Source organism: Symphalangus syndactylus, chromosome 17 (genome assembly GCF_028878055.3).
Source record: "Symphalangus syndactylus isolate Jambi chromosome 17, NHGRI_mSymSyn1-v2.1_pri, whole genome shotgun sequence".
In the NCBI taxonomy this organism is placed as follows: Eukaryota; Metazoa; Chordata; class Mammalia; order Primates; family Hylobatidae; genus Symphalangus; species Symphalangus syndactylus.
The window spans coordinates 58,251,590-58,267,928 of NC_072439.2; the positions used below are offsets into that span (position 1 = coordinate 58,251,590).

Here is a 16,339-nt window from a genome sequence, read left to right on the forward strand (position 1 = left end):
ATGGGGTAGATTTCTTTTATGAATAAAAAAATGCTGTTTCTCCTTCAGTCATTCCACAGTCAAGAGCTAATTATGAAATCCCTACTATGTGCAGGCTGTAGGCCAGGCTTTAGAGATAGCTACAATGGAGCAGAAACAGATTGGTTGGAGGTGCTCCTGGATTTTACTGGCTATGTGGGGGATGCGATGGGAGACAAGCAGACAAATGATCGTAAACTCACACCCACTACCAGGTGGCAAAGGATGACACTTCTGACTCCTAAAGTTTATTGCAGAGGTCTGACCTAAGCAGCCAGGACCTCCAGGAAGTGATGATTGGGTTAAAATCAGAAGGGTAGGCACAGAGGGGAGGCGAGCACTTCAGGCAGAGGAACTGCAAGGATGCACGTCTGGGATGGGAGGAGCTTGAGGAAGGCAAAGCTCTGAAAGTGTGTCACACGGAAAGGGCAAGAGGGAAGGTGGTGAGAGGTGCTGCTGGAGCATAAATCCTGGGACCTTGTAGATAGTGCAAAATTGTGACCGTGTCAGCTAGATAGTGCAAGTGGGGAAGCCATGGAAGGCCTTTAAGACAATGGGGAGTGATGTTTCAAAATAAAGAAACTCTGACCACTCTTTGGAGAATAGATTTGGTGGGATGAGTGGGGAAGCAGGGAGATCTGGGCCAGATTGAACAGCTCACTTAGTAACTAACACCAATAGGATCTGGTGATGGGCTGAGTATGGGGTAAGGAGGAAGGTGCTGTTCTCCTGTGTCTGTTAGAAGTGCCGGTATTCTCTTAGTTACCCAAATAAAACAATGTGGAGTCCTATCAGTCTCTTTCACTTTTTTTTTTTTCCTTTTGAGACAGAGTCTCATTCTGTCATCCAAGCTGAAATGCAGTTGTGGGGTCATGGCTCACTGCAGCCTCAAATTTTTGGGCTCAAGCAATTCTCTGCCTCAGCCTCTGGAGTAGCTGGAACTACAGGCATGCGTCACTATGCCCGGCTAATTTTTCTTTTGTAGAGACAGGGTCTCACTATGTTGACCAGGCTGGTCTTGAACTTCTGAGCCCAAGTGATCTTTCTGCCTTAGCCTGCCAAAGTGCTCAGATTACAGGAATGAGCCACCTTGCCCAGCCTTTTTCCCTTTCTTAAGCTCCGTCTCTAATAAGTTGCAAGATTCTGTCAAGGCCACGACACACCCACATTGCTAAAGTAGCTTCTGGGGGAAATGAGTGATGCTCTGCTGTCCTCCATGCAGGGTGGGGATCGTTGGGGAAACTCTTGTCAGCCTTGTCATCTGCCTTTGTTTTGGAGACTCTGGTCATATGTAATAAGCAGTATCCCTTATCTATTTCTACCTGTGACATAAGAAATTTATATTTGGTCTTTGCCTCCATTTGCTGACACAGAGGTCCTAAAACCCTTGGAATTTCTGGAATGACAGGAGTGTCTTTTGTTCTAGTGAGGCAACTCCTTAGAGTTCCTGAGTAGCTTCAGGATGGGGCCTTTCACCAGGAAGGCTAAGCCATGATTAGAAGCTTGGGACTTTCAGGCCCATCCACCGTCTACCAGGGAGGGGAGAGGGGCTGGAGATTGGGTTGATAATCAATCTTGCCTATGTGATGAAGCCTCCTTAAAAATCCCTAAATGAAGTGGAGAGCTTCTGAGTTGGTAAACATATCCATGTGCCAGAAGGTAGCACGCCCCAACTCCACGGGAACAGATACCCCTGTGCTTGGGACCCTTCCAGACCTTGCCCTATGTACCTCTTTCTCTGGCATTTTATTTGTATCCTTTAATAAACTGGTAAAGTAAGTAAATTTCTTTTAGTTTTCCAAAATGTTACAGCGAATTATTGAATCTGAGGAGGGGGTTGTGGGAACCCCCAATTTGTACCCAAGTTGGATGGAAGTGTGAGTAGTCTGGGGAACTGCTACTTATGATTGGCATCTGAAGTTGAGGGCAGTCTTGTGGGACTGAGCCCTTAATCTGAGGGTCTATGCTAATTGCAGGCACTTAGTATCATCCGGTTGGCATCCACAGAGAACTGGAGAACTGCCTGGTGTGGAAAACCCACACGTTTGGTATTAGAATTGTTGTGTGAGTAGAGAATAGTGAGTGTTTTCTTTTGCCACCCAAGACAAAAATGGAAAGACTCATTAAAAATCAGTCCCCACAACTTCCTGTTATTGCTCTCGTTTTTGGAAGATGGAGAGATTTTGTCAGCTGAGAGCAGGTAGTTACCTGACTGCACTGATCTCAAGGCAGGGCATTCAGCTAAATGATTCCAAGGCCATCTACAGGCTGAAAAGGATCAGGAAACCACCCGACCATATTCTTGAATGGTAACAGAATGAAATGATTTAACAAGTTTTCACAGCTCAATTGAAGCCAAAATTCTAATTTCTCAAAAGTTCTGATCTAGTCATGTCTTCCCAGTGAGTGTCATAAATAAAGGTTGAAACATTCATTCTTGTCACCAGGGGATAGTGGGATTGACGTGTTTGCACCAAACACATCAGGCTGTCGCCTGCCCCAAGCAGGATCTTCACACTCTGGTCTTTCAGGGTGTACAGGCTTCTTTGGAAATGTCCGTTCCTTACCCACCTCTAGCATTATTCTTTCTTTAAACCTATTACCTATGAGTTAATTGTTAAACAGATAATCATAATTATTATAAGAGTAACTAAATTGTAATTGTTCTCATTTCTGAGTGCCTACTCACGACAGGCTAAGTATGTTTTGTACATTATTTCATTTAATTTTTAACAATTCTGAGAAGTAGAGACTATTAGCTCATTTGTTTGAGATGAGAAAAGAGAAGCTATGGAAGTTAGGTAACTTGCAGAATGTATTCAGATATTAATGGCAGAGGTGGGAGTCAAACAAAACCTACGCTCTTGAGCAAGGCATAAGTCATAGAGAGTTACCTGTGGCCTGCAAGCATCACTCAATTCAATCGACATGTAATGACCTCCTAGTATGTGTGCAGTATAAGAGACGTGAGATGGATAAATTTAGTTTCTTCTTGGTAGGCCTTAAAATCTGTTGGGGAATTAAACCTATATGTCCAGTTAATAGAACAAGATAAGTTTTATTTCATCCTAAAGTAGAGGTCAGGCAGAGGTTATGAAAATGCTGAGGTGGTGGAGGTAAATTTTGACTTGGGGGATGGTGGTGCATGAAGGCACTAGGGAAAGCTTAGGAGAGGTAGTGTCCTTTCACTTCTATCTTGAAAGATCAGCAAGCATTTGGCAGTTTGTGTAGACAGACAGGGAATTCCACATAGATGCAGCAGCTTGACTGAAGACCCTGAGGTGAGAAAATGCACAGCGTGTTCAGGGAACATCCACCACTGCAGTGGCATCACAGGCTACCTAGGGAGGAAGAAAGGGAAGGATCAGAGAGAGGCTGAACTGAGGTAAGAATGGCCTCCACTGCTGCCTACAGGATTCATATAGGAATGGGTGGCCGTGGAAGATTTTTCGAGGAGAGAGATGACATAATTCCTTCCGTTATTTGGGAGAGTAAAGCACTCAGGGTTTGTTAGCTGGTGCTCAGTGTGGTATTAGATTGATTTATATGAAATTGCTGACGTAGGACCATTTTCAAAATACAAAAATCACAATTTCATATGGTTCAACCTAACACAGTTCAAGATTTTGCTTTGCTTCTGGAAAAGCCTTTGGATATAGTAGGTAGCTACAAATTTGGGGTCTTCTGGCCCTCACAGATCCTCAGAAGCACTGTTGAGGTCTGCTGACTATTTTATTATTTTAACTTAGGCAATAAATCAATGAAATAGAATCTTATTTATTTCAAGCTGGAATTTGATTAACTAAGGATGGTAACCTTAGCTACTTTATGCTGATCCAAGCCCTTGATTCGTTGTAGATGAAATCATTATTTCTAGTATTTATAGGGAGGAGGTAGATGGGAAATGAAGATTTAAAAGGTCTCCGATGGTAAGAACTACTGGCTGCTGCAGATTGCTGCTGAAAGCCGGCATGAACATAGGCATGCCATGTTTCCAGGCAACCTTGGGTGGTCCTGGGCTTGCAATTACATTCTGTCATTCTTCAAATGTTTTCTGAGTGCCTAAATGTTTTGTGAACAGTTCTAGGCACTGAAGAGATGGTTGGAAATAAGCTAGATAATTTGTTTATCTGGTCCTTAGGTTTTCCGCCCAAACTAGAATGAATAACATTTGACAAAACTGTTGTTAAGAAAGACTGTCTAGTACTAACCCTGTGCATGAATGGGGCAGAGTAGGCTCTGGGGGAAGATAGGGTGGGATGGGGGCAAGAGGAACATTCAGTAGTCCCTACGTAGTGCCAGACACTGGGCTTTTAACTCATTGTCTCCTTTAAATTCCCCTACTTCTGGACAATTAGGTAGTTTTATCCCTGCTTGATAGATGAGGAAATTGACTCTCAAAGAAATTGAGAAAATTGCTGCCAGTTGCCCAGCATGAGGGTGGTGGAGCAGAGTTTAAGCCCACATCTGTTTGTCCAGCACCTGAGTTCTTTCCATCAGCATCCCCAGTATAAAGTGATTTTAGGTTTTACATGACTGACCTGGAGGAACAAATGCTTATTTGTTCAGAGGCTTATTTTCTTTTCAACTAGAGTTGAACCATACAAGTGTAATCAGGTCCATTTGTTGACACTGGCAAGGCAAGCTATAGAGATGAAATTAGAGTGTCAAGGCCAGGTGACTGATGTTTGCCAAAGGCATGAAAACAGCATTTTATACCCAAGGTAATGATGCCGCAGATTCCTGCACGTCAAACAGACTCCATTGCTATGTTTAGAGAAAGTACAATAATATTGTTCAGAGTCAGCAAAGATAATGTGCATCTGGTTCCAGTTCTGATGAATCTGTAAAAGTTGCAATCCAGATGTTGTGCTATTAATTTGGGTGACATGATTATTATTACTTTGGCCTCTCTTTTCCAAATATGTTAACAACAGCAACAACAACAACAAAAAAAGTGAATATGATTTAAAGTTTCATGTCACATTATGTTTTGAGACATGCAATCAGGAAACTAGAGTGACATACAAAAAAAAAATCATTTCCCTAGTTTTAAAAATGACTTTCTTAAGACCTGAGTAAAAAGAGGCTGTCCTGATGAGCTCATTGACCCTCAGAGATTTTTGTTCTTTTGAAGTCATTGCATTTCCACTATGGTTTAGTATGAACGAAGAAAATCAGGAACTCTTTTCTTACTTGAGTTCCAGGGGTTGTAGAGACTATAGAGCTTATTTTCTTCTTATCATTTTAAAAATGTACAAGTCTTGGAGCTGCTTTGGCATTTATTATTGATATAGAAAGAGTGCTCATTATTTAACATGCCTGTGCCTCCCTCCAGGGGATGGCAAATACCTGTCATGGTGTCTCTGGAAACAAGCTGGTCATAAGGTCCCATTTACAACAGAGAGTTGTGTACCTCCAGTTACCTGGAACAGGTAACGCCAGTATCAGGAATTGAAAATCTCCAGTCTAGGGATTAAGATGGCAAATAAGAGGCAGGACTGGCTTGTAGCTCCCACTCTGATGGACTGAGTGGTATGTGGAGACCCACATCATAAACTTGCTCCAAGAACTACTGCAGGAACATACCAGAAAAGCTGAGGGAATCCACAGACCCTTTGAAAGAACAGAATCACTGCTGCAGGCTCCCTGAGATGTGGAAAAACTGTGAGTCGGCTTGCTTTCTTCACAGGGAGGCTCGTGGTCTGAGGCAAGTTCTCAGCCCTGGTCACCGGCTCCCAGACTCAGTGCTGTTGTGTGGGCATGGGAGTGAGACCGTCCTTTAGGACTGTAGGCTGTATGAGAGCCGGGTGAGGCCAGTGACTGCTGGCTTTTCCCCACTTCCCTGGTGACCTGTATGACTCAGCAGAGGCAGTCATAATCCCCCTGCGAATATAACTCCTTTAACATTTAAGTCCAACTTAAAAAAAATCAAAAACATGATACAGGGTATGAAATGAAACTTCTTCAGTGAAATAGAGAACGTAAATAAAAAAGAATCACAACTGGAAATCAAGGACACATTTAGAGAAATGCAAAATGCACTGGAAAGTCTCAGCAATAGAATCAAACAAGCAGAAGAAAGAACTTCAGAGCTTGAAGACAAGGTTTTTGAATTAACCCAATCCATCAAAGACAAAGAAAAAAGAATTTAAAAAATGAACAAAACCTCCAAGAAATTTGGGACTATGTTAAATGTCCAAATCTAAGAATAATTGGTGTTCTCGAGGAATAAGAGGAATCTAAAAGTTTGGAAAACATATTTGAGGGAATAATTGAGGAAAACTTCCCAGCCTTGCTAGAGATCTAGACATGCAAATACAAGAAGCTCGAAGAACATATGGGAAATTCATCACAAAAATGTCATCACCTGGGCACATAGTCCTCAGGTTATCTAAAGTCAAAAACGAAGGAATCTTTTTATCATTATTATTATTATACTTTAAGTTCTAGGGTACATGTGAACAACGTGCAGGTTTGTTACATAGGTAAACCTGTGCCATGGTGGTTTGCTGCACCCATCAACTCGTCATTTACATTAGGTATTTCTCCTAATGCTATCCCTCCCCCAGCCCCTAACCCCTCGACAGGCCCCAGTGTGTGATGTTCCCTGTCCTGTGTCCAGGTGTTCTCATTGTTCACCTCCCACCTATGAGTGAGAACATGCGGTGTTTGGTTTTCTGTCCTTGTGGTAGTTTGCTTTTAGAATGATGGTTTCCAGCTTCATCCGTGTCCCTGCAAAGGACATGAACTCATCCTTTTTTATGGCTGCATAGTATTCCATGGTGTATATGTGCCACATTGTCTTTATCCAGCCTATCATTGATGGACATTTGGGTTGGTTCCAAGTCTTTGCTATTGTGAGTAGTGCCATAATAAATATACGTGTGCATGTGTCCTTATAGTAGCAGGATTTATAATCATTTGGGTATATACACAGTAATGGGATCACTGGGTCAAATGCTATTGCTAGTTCTAGATCCTTGAGGAATCACCACACTGTCTTCCACAATGGTTGAACTAATTTACACTCCCACCAACACTGTAAAAGTGTTCCTGTTTCTCCACATCCTCTCCAGCATCTGTTGTTTTCTGACTTTTTAATGATTGCCATTCTAACTGGTGTGAGATGGTATCTCATTGTGGTTTTGATTTGCATTTGTCTGATGACCAGTGATGATGACCATTTTTTCATGTGTCTGTTGGCTGCATAAATGTCTTCTTTTGAGAAGTGTCTGTTCATATCCTTTGCCCACTTTTTGATGGAGTTGTTTGATTTTTTCTTGTAAATTTGTTTAAGTTCTTTGTAGATTCTGGATATTAGCTCTTTGCCAGATGGGTAGATTGCAAAGAGTTTCTCCCATTCTGTAGGTTGCCTGTTCACTCTGATGACAATTTCTTTTGCTGTGCAGAAGCTCTTTAGTTTAATTAGATCCCATTTGTCTATTTTGGCTTTTATTGCCATTGCTTTTATTGCTTTTATTGCCATTGTCATGAAGTCTTTGCCCATCCCTATGTCCTGAATGGTATTGCCTAGGTTTTCTTCTAGGATTTTTATGGTGTTAGGTCTGACATTTAAGTCTTTAATCTGTCTTGAGTTAATTTTTGTATAAGGTGTAAGGAAGGGATCCAGTTTCAGCTTTCTATGTATGGCTAGCCAGTTTTCCCAGCACCATTTATTAAATAGAGAATCCTTTCCCCATTGCTTGTTTTTATCAGTTTTGTCAAAGATCAGATGGTTGTAGATGTGTGGTGTTGTTTCTGTGGCTCTGTTCTGTTCCATTGGTCTATATCTCTGTTTTGGTACCAGTACCATGCTGTTTTGGTTACTGTAGCCTTGTAGTGTAGTTTGAAGTCAGGTAGCATGATGCCTCCAGCCTTGTTCTTTTTGCTTAGGATTGTCTTGGCTATGTGGGCTCTCTTTTGGTTCCATATGAACTTTAAAGTAGTTTTTTCCAATTCTGTGAAGAAAGCCAGTGGTAGCTTGATGGGGGTAGCATTGAATCTAAATTAATAAATTACCTTAGGCAGTATGACCATTTTCACGATATTGAAGGAAAGAATCTTAAGAGCTGTGAGGGAAAAGCATCAGATAACCTATAAAGGAAAACCTATCAGATTAACAGCAAATTACTCAGCAGAAACCATAGAAGGGACTGGGGTCGCATCATTAGCCTCCTTCATCAAAATAATTATCAGTCAAGAATTTTGTGGCCGGGCCTGGTGGAAGCTCATGCCTGTAATCCCAGCACTTTGGGAGGTCGAGGCGGGTGGATCACCTGAGGTCAGGAGTTTGCGACCAGCCTGGTCATGGTCAACATGGTGAGACCCCGTCTGTACTAAAAATACAAACATTAGCCAGACATGGTGGCAGGTGCCTGTAATCCCAGCTACTTGGGAGATTGAGGTGGAAGAATTGCTTGAATCTGGGAGGCGGAGGTTGCAGTGAGCTGAGATCGTGACATTGCACTCCAGCCTGGGCGACAAGATCAAAACTCTGTCTCAAAACAAACAAACAAACAAACAAAAAATATTTTGTTTTCAGCAAAACTAAGCTTCATAAATGAAGGAAAGATACAGTCTTTTCCAGACAAACAAACACTGAGAGAATTTGCCACTACCAAGCCAGCACTGTAAGAACTGCTAGATGGAACACTAAATCTTGAAACAAATCCTCAAAATATACCAGAATAGCATCTCCTTAAAGCATAAATCTCACAAGACCTATATAACAATAACACAATGAAAAAACAAAACCAAACAAGGTATTCAGGCAACAAAAAGCATGATGAATAGAATAGTACCTCACGTTTCAATATCAACATTGAATGTAAATGGCCTAAAGTGCTCCACTTAAAAGAATCGGAATGGCAGAATGGATAAGAATTCACCAACCAAATTTCTGCTATCTTCAGTAGACTCACCGAACACATGAGGACTCACATAAACTTAAGGTAAAGCGGGGGCAGGAAGAAGATATTCCCTGCAAATGGACACTAAAAGTGAGCAGGAGTAGCTATTCTTCTGTCAGACAAAACAAACTTTAAAGCAACATCAGTTAAAAAAGACAAAGAACACTATATAATGATAAAAGAACTAGTCCAACAAGAAAATATCACAATTCTAAATATACATGCATCTAACACTGGAGCTTCCAAATTTATAAAACAATTACTGCTATACCTAAGAAATGAGCTAGACAGCAACACCATGATAGTGGGGGACTCTAACACTCCACTGACAGCACTAGACAGGTCATGAAGACAGAAAGTCAACAGAGAAACCGACTTAAACTATACCCTACAGCAAATTGACTCAACAGATATATTTACAGAACATTCCACCCAACAACTACAGAATATACATTCTATTCATCAGCACATGGAACATTTTCCAAGATAGATAATATGATAGGCCACAAAACAAGTCTCAGCAAATTTAAGAAAATTGAAATTTCATCAAGTACTCTCTCAGACTACAGTGGAATAAAATTGGAAATCAACTCCAAAAGGAACCCTCAAAACCATGCAAATATATGGAAATTAAATAACCTGATCCTGAATGATTGTTGTTGGGTCAACAATGAAATCAAGATGGGAATTAAAAAATTCTATAAACTGAATGATAATAGTGACAAAACCTGTCAAAACCTGGGATGCAGCAAAAGCAGTGCTAAGAGGAAAGGTCATAGCATTAAATGCCTACATCAACAAGTCTAAAAGAGCATAATTAGACAATCTAAGTTCTTACCTCACAGAACTGGAGAAACAAGGACAATTCAAACCCAAACCCAGCAGAAGAAAAGAAATAACGATGATCGGAGCAGAACTAAATGAATTGAAACAAACAGCAACACAAATACAAAAGATAAATGAAACAGAAAGCTGATTCTTTGAAAAGATAAATAAAATTGATAGACCATTAGAGAGATTAGCCAAGAAGAGAGAAGATCCAAATAAGCTCCATTAGAAATGAAACGGGGGATATTACAACTCATACCACATAAATACAAAACATTATTCAAGGCTATGAACACCTTTACATGCATAAACTAGAAAACCTAGAGGAGATGGAGAAATTCCTGGAGAAATAACCCTCCTAGATTAAATGAGGAAGATATAGAATCTCTGAACATAACAATAACACGCAGTGAGATTGAAATGGTAATTTAACAATTGTCAACAAAAAAAAGTTCAGGACCAGACCTATTCACAGCTGAATTCTGTCAGACATTCAAAGAAGAATCGGTACCAATTCTATCGACACTATTCCAAAAGGTAGAGAAAGAGGAAATCCTCCCTAAATCATTCTAGGAAGCCAGAATCACCCTAATACCAAAACCAGGGAAGGACATAACAAAAAAAGAAAACTACAGACCAATATCCCTGATGAACACAGATGCAAAAATCCTCAAAGAAAATGCTAGTGAACCAAGTCCAACAATGTATCAAAAAGATAATTTACCATGATCAAGTGGTTTCAAACCAGTGATGCAGGGATGGTTTAACATACACAAGTCAATAAATGTGATACACCACACAAACAAAATTAAAAACAAAAATCACACGATCATCTCAATAGATGCAGGAAAAGCATTTGACAAAAATCCAACATTGCTTTATGATTAAAATCCTCAGTAAAATCGGCATAGAAGGGACAAACGTTAAGGTAATAAAAGCCATCTATGACAAACCCACAGCCAATATTATACTGAACAGGGAAAATTTGAAAGATTCCCCCTGAGAACTGGAACAAGACAAGGATGCCCACTTTCACCACTTCTGCTCAACATAGTACTGGTAGTCCTAGCCAGAGCAATCAGACAAGAGAAAGAAATAAAGGGTGTCTAAATTGGTAAAGAGGAGGTCAAACTGCCGCTGTTTGCTGATGATATGATTGTATACCTAGAAAAACCTAAAGACTCATCCAAAAAGCTCCTAGTACTGGTAAACGTATTCAGCAAAGTTTCAGGATTCAAAATTAATGCACACAAATCAGTAGCTCTGCTGTATACCAACAGCGACCAAGCTGAGAATCAAATCGAGAACTCAACTCCTTTCACAATAGCTGCAAAAAATAATAATAATAAAGTACATAGGAATATACCTAACCAAGGACATGAAAGACCTCTACAAGGAAAATTACAAAGTACTGCTGAAAGAAAACATAGATGACATACGAATGGAAACACATTCCATGCTCATGGATTCAATATTGTGAAAATGACTATACTGCCAAAAGCAATCTACAAATGCAATGCAATTCCCATCAAAACACCACCATCATTTCTCATAGAACTAGAAAAAAAAATCCTAAAATTCATATGGAACCAAAAAAGAGCCCACAGAGCCAAAGCAAGAGTAAGTAAAAGGAACAAACCTAGAGGCATCACTTTACCTGACTTCAAACTATACTGTAAGGTCACAGTCACCAAAACAGCATGATACTGGTATAAAAATTGGCACATAGACCAGTGGAACAGAATAGAGAACCCAGAAATTAAGCCAAATACAGTCAACTGATCCTTGACAAAGCAAATAAAAACATAAAGTGGGGTAAGGATACCCTATTCAACAAATGGTGCTGGGATAATTGGCTAGCTACATGTAGAAGAATGAAACTAGATCTCTGTCTCTCACCTTATACAAAAATCAACTCAAGATGGATCAAAGACTTAAATTTAAGATCTGAAACCATAAAGATTCTAGAAGATAACATCAAAAAACCCTTCTAGACATTGGCGTAGGCAAGACTTCATGACCAAGAACCCAAAAGCAAATGCACCAAAAAAAAGAGAAATAGATGGGACTTAAATAAACTAAAAAGCTCCTGCACAGTAAAATAAATAATCAGCAGAGTTAACAGACAAAAAATCTCAGAAATCACCACTAAAGAACTTATTCATGTAACCAAGCACCACCTGTTCCCCAAAAACCTATTGAAATCAAGAAAAGGAAAAAAGAAAAGAAAAGCTCATCTGCAAAGCTTGTGAACAACTTTCCATGTTTTGGCGGTGATCCTTTTATTCCAGTTTCAGAAAACACCCCACAGCCAAGCCCAGCACTCCTCCTCTCTCTTGTGTAAGCGATAAGCACCATTAATAGTCCTGTCAGTCTTGATTAATTCTGTGCACAATGATCAAGAGAGTATTTTGACTTTGGGGCGAATCAAACCATGGTGGACTATGACACAGACATAAGGGATAAACATTTACTAAAAGTAAAAAACACAGAGCCTGGAGCTTGTAAGGATTCCATAGAAATAAAAGCATATGAAGAATGAATTCCAACTATAGATTTTTTACAAAGCTACATGATGATTAAGTGCTTTTGGGTTATTCTATTCTATAATATTTAATGGTTTCTAAATCTACTTCTTGGTCACAGTGTTGCTTTTAAAAAGTCATCCATTAGGTCTTTGTGTGAACAAATGTAGGCCGTTACTCCGCTGATTAGTAACTAATGCAAGGAAAAAGTTCTTTTTTATTGTTTTACAACATGAACTCGTTTTGATTTAGTACCGAACCGACTGGCCAGTTGCAAGAATGAAACTAATTTAAAAAGCAAAGACAAAGGGCATTGTTCTCAAAGGTATTTGATAGGCCCTGAAAGTTTGACTTAGAAAAAAAAGTGTTTGGAATTACAATCAATGTTGCAATAAAGTGGGACAATTCCAAGCAACTAAAAAAGACTTTCTCTCCGATTTCAGTGAGAATTGTCTTTTCTTATGATAGTCTGAATCTAGCGTGTGTATACTATTTTTATATGCAAATTAGTATATGATTCTCTTGTTTGATTCAACAATAGGTGATGTAGGTAAAGTCGACATTATTATACTTCAGGAAAGAAGGCAAATGAGACCAGAGTAGTTAGGAAATTTGTTCCTGGTCATGCAGTTAGTAAACAGGGATGCTTAAACATAAACCCCAGTCGCTCACCAAATGATTCTCCTCTTCATGTAACAGGCTGAAGGTGGTCCCCACTAGCAGGCACAGTGCTAAGTTCTCACCCTAAACCCCGGAAACGCCCTTTTAGGGCACCATCCTGGTTAAGAGCTGTTTAGGCAAACTGTGCTTAAGGAGGGACCTCCTTGTACACAGCTGTTCTGTTTAGACATGGCTTTTCCTCCTCTAGCCCTTTCTGCCATGTCATCAGTACAAGGTCAGAAAGAGACACTGAGTCAGCAATGAATATGGGAATTATCTGCACATTTAGCAGTGGAATCCTAGAGGCATGGGAAGAGAGAGCAGGTAACTGGTAGGATCCAGTTTTAAACTTACCTTCTTGTTGCATACATTGAAAGTAAACATCAGAAATGTCTTCCACCTTAAAATTTTGCAGAATAATTTCTTGTACCAAGTTGGTTCAATTCCATTCTTGTCTTCATTCATTCCATTCCACACATCTTTATTGAGCACCTCCCCTTGGCAGTAACTGTGTCAGCAGGAAGTCAGACGCTGTCCTTGGCCTCAGGTAGTGCACAGTCTTCCAATGAAGGGGAGAGGAGAAAAGAAGCAAGTGCCGGTTAGGAGGTGGGATGTAGCTGAAACCTTAGATGTTGTGATTCACAAAAAGCCATACACGTCTTGTCCGCAGCCCTACCATGTGCTTTGAACATAGGAGCAGCAGTTGATGGTTTTGCCTCCATTTGACTGTTACAGATCCCAGCCCCTATGTTGTTTCCTCAGGCATTTCTGGAAGTCCCTGAAATGTATCTCATGTGTGATCAAAACCAAGCCTGGTCAGCCTTCACACAGCATCTGCTGTTTCCTCCTTCTCACTAGCCTGCCTCTTCGGGTTCTATCATGTTCCACTAGAGACCGCTGCAGGTGTGCTAGAGCTCGGAGGTGGGAAGTGGGAAGGGCACCTCTCCTTCTCATGTTGCCCTCCACTGAAAGGCTCCAAAGGCTTACAGAGTCTTAAGTGAAATAGCTTGTTCAGGTTGAGTTACAGGACTTTCTTACCCTTGACCTAGGTTGTAGTCAATGGGGGACAGATCAGAGAAAAACCTCAGTGACAGCCACTATATGATTCTCAGGATAGCTCTCCTCTTCTGACCACCCTATTTCTCCTTCCACTAGGACCAGTTTTCTGTCTATGCCCACATGATCCTTTGCAGGCTGGTTATTTCCTACTGTCAAGATTCTGGGGAAGCCCGCCTCTGAGTTCCATGGCATACCTGAACCCCAGCGGAGACTAGGGTTTACACAGAGAGAAGGTGTTGTTCTAGTGTGGAGTTTGGGGAGAGGGCACTAGACATACCCCAGAGGCACCATTCCCCTCTTCCTTGTGTGTAAAGGGGAGCCTCTGAGGAGTCTCAGCCCTGAACACAGTTTTTTTGAGGGAGAGGTTTGAAACTCTGTTTTAAAAAGAACAAGACTATTTTTCTTTCTATGGTGTATTAGTTCATTCTGACACTGCTATAAAGAAATACCTGAGACTGAGTAATTTGTAAAGAAAAGAGGTTTAATTGGCTTGTGGTTCTGCAGGCTGTACAGGAAGCATGGCTGGGGAGGCCTTGGGAAACTTATAATTATGGTGGAAGGCACAGCTTACATGGCCAGAGCAGGAGGAAGAGAGTGGGGAGGGGCGCTACACACCTCACAGATCTGTGAGAATTCACTTATAGTCAAGAGACCGGCAAAGGAGAATCTGTCCCCTTGATCCAATATCCTCCCACCAGGCCCCTCCTCCAACCTTGGGGATTACAATTTGACATGAGATTTGGGCAGGGACACAAATTTAAACCATATCATGTGGTTATAGATAAAAGATGGGACACAATTATGTCGGATGCATTAATGGAAAGGACAACACTTATTCATCCTGAAGTGTAATCAATGGAGGAGTAAGATGATGTAGAGTCATTTCCTAAGCTGGTAAGAAGATGGGCTCAGAAAAGCAGGAGGCACTAGAGGTCTTAAATGGGGGGTATAGAGAGGGGTACAGAGAAGAGAGACAATGGATTAACACAGAAATGTATCAAAGACCTTCCAGTTTTGACTGTGCTAATTCCTCGCTTCCTCTCCAGTTGGGTGTTGGTAAATAGCAGCTGTGCCTAGAGGTACTTGTTTGGGTGGCAAGATATTGCCAACCCTGCAATTATAATTTAAAAAGGTTTTTTTTTAAGAGAAGACCACATTCCTATGTAGGAAGAGCCTATGTCCCTAACTGTGATAGTTGGTATAGTATGGGAAAACATTTAGTTAGACATCTAACACATATTTTTTGATTGTTTCATTATGTTTCAGGCCTGGTGCTGAATGTTCTACCTGTAAAGATAAGCTCACAGGCTTATTCTTTATTATATAAGCTTGACATCCAAAGAGCATGAGGCAAAACAATACTTAGAATTGTTATCATCTAGTTTTAAGTTTCTTAATGGCTGCACCATTTTATCATATTTGTGGCCTTGTGTTCATTTATCTATTCATTTAACAATACAGTCATGTACCACATAATGACATTTCAGGCAATGACAGACCACATATATGATCATGGTCTCATAAGATTATATTTGTGCTGTACCTTTTTACATTTAGATACACAAATACTTACCATTGTGTTACAATTGCCTACAGTATTCAGTAGAGTAACATGCTGCACAGGTTTGTAGTCTAGGAGCCATGAGATGTACCATATAGCCTAGGTGTGTAGTGGGCTATGCCATTTAGGTCTGTGTAAGTGCAATCTATGATGTTTACACAATGACATGACAAATTGCCTAACGATACATTTCTCAGAATGTATCTCTGTTACTAAGCAACATATGGCTGCATTTATTCAGAGATAGATTGTTGTGTGTAATATACAGTGACATTGGGTATAAAACAGTAAAGACAAGGAGCTTGACTTGTGGAATTTACATAAGAGAGAGAGAGAAAACAAAGATGTCAACATCCAAATAAATATACACATACAGCTTGTGCTATGAAGTAAACAAGAGGGATGATGAGATAAAGAATAGGAATGCAGGGAGTGGTTTTTCTTAAGAAGTCAGAACCTCTCTGATCTAAGTAGTAGACACAGGATATGTTTATTTGTGAGAATTACATATGATTGTGTATCTTCTGTATGTATATATCAGTAAAAAGGTTTATTTACTTTTACAAAAAGTTTGCATTAAAATTGTGTGCACACACTTTAGAGAGTCAACACATCCTGAGGATCTGTTGGGAGAAACAGTCTTCACCCTCCCTCTTTTCCCTCTTCTGGAGAAAACTGCCTTTTACTCTTAGATGTATCTGTTCGTAACTTCTGTGTTGATGATTTGGGGTATGATAGCTTTCTCTCCTCCTCTTGCTCTGGTGCACAGGTGTACC

General features: G+C 40.4%; 1 protein-coding gene and 1 long non-coding RNA gene across 5 annotated transcripts in view; one reads left to right on the plus strand and one right to left on the minus strand.

Annotated features, from left to right (window-relative positions):
• The window catches only part of KCNAB1 (potassium voltage-gated channel subfamily A regulatory beta subunit 1), a 500,607-nt gene that overhangs the window by 169,584 nt on the left and 314,684 nt on the right, over positions 1–16,339 (plus strand). The window lies entirely within an intron of this gene.
• LOC134733292 (uncharacterized) lies at positions 3,131–13,153 on the minus strand. Its single transcript, XR_010116780.1, has 4 exons — positions 12,956–13,153; positions 5,608–5,667; positions 4,560–4,663; positions 3,131–3,359 (listed from the first exon to the last, which is right to left on the minus strand). It is a non-coding gene; the product is annotated as an uncharacterized lncRNA (long non-coding RNA).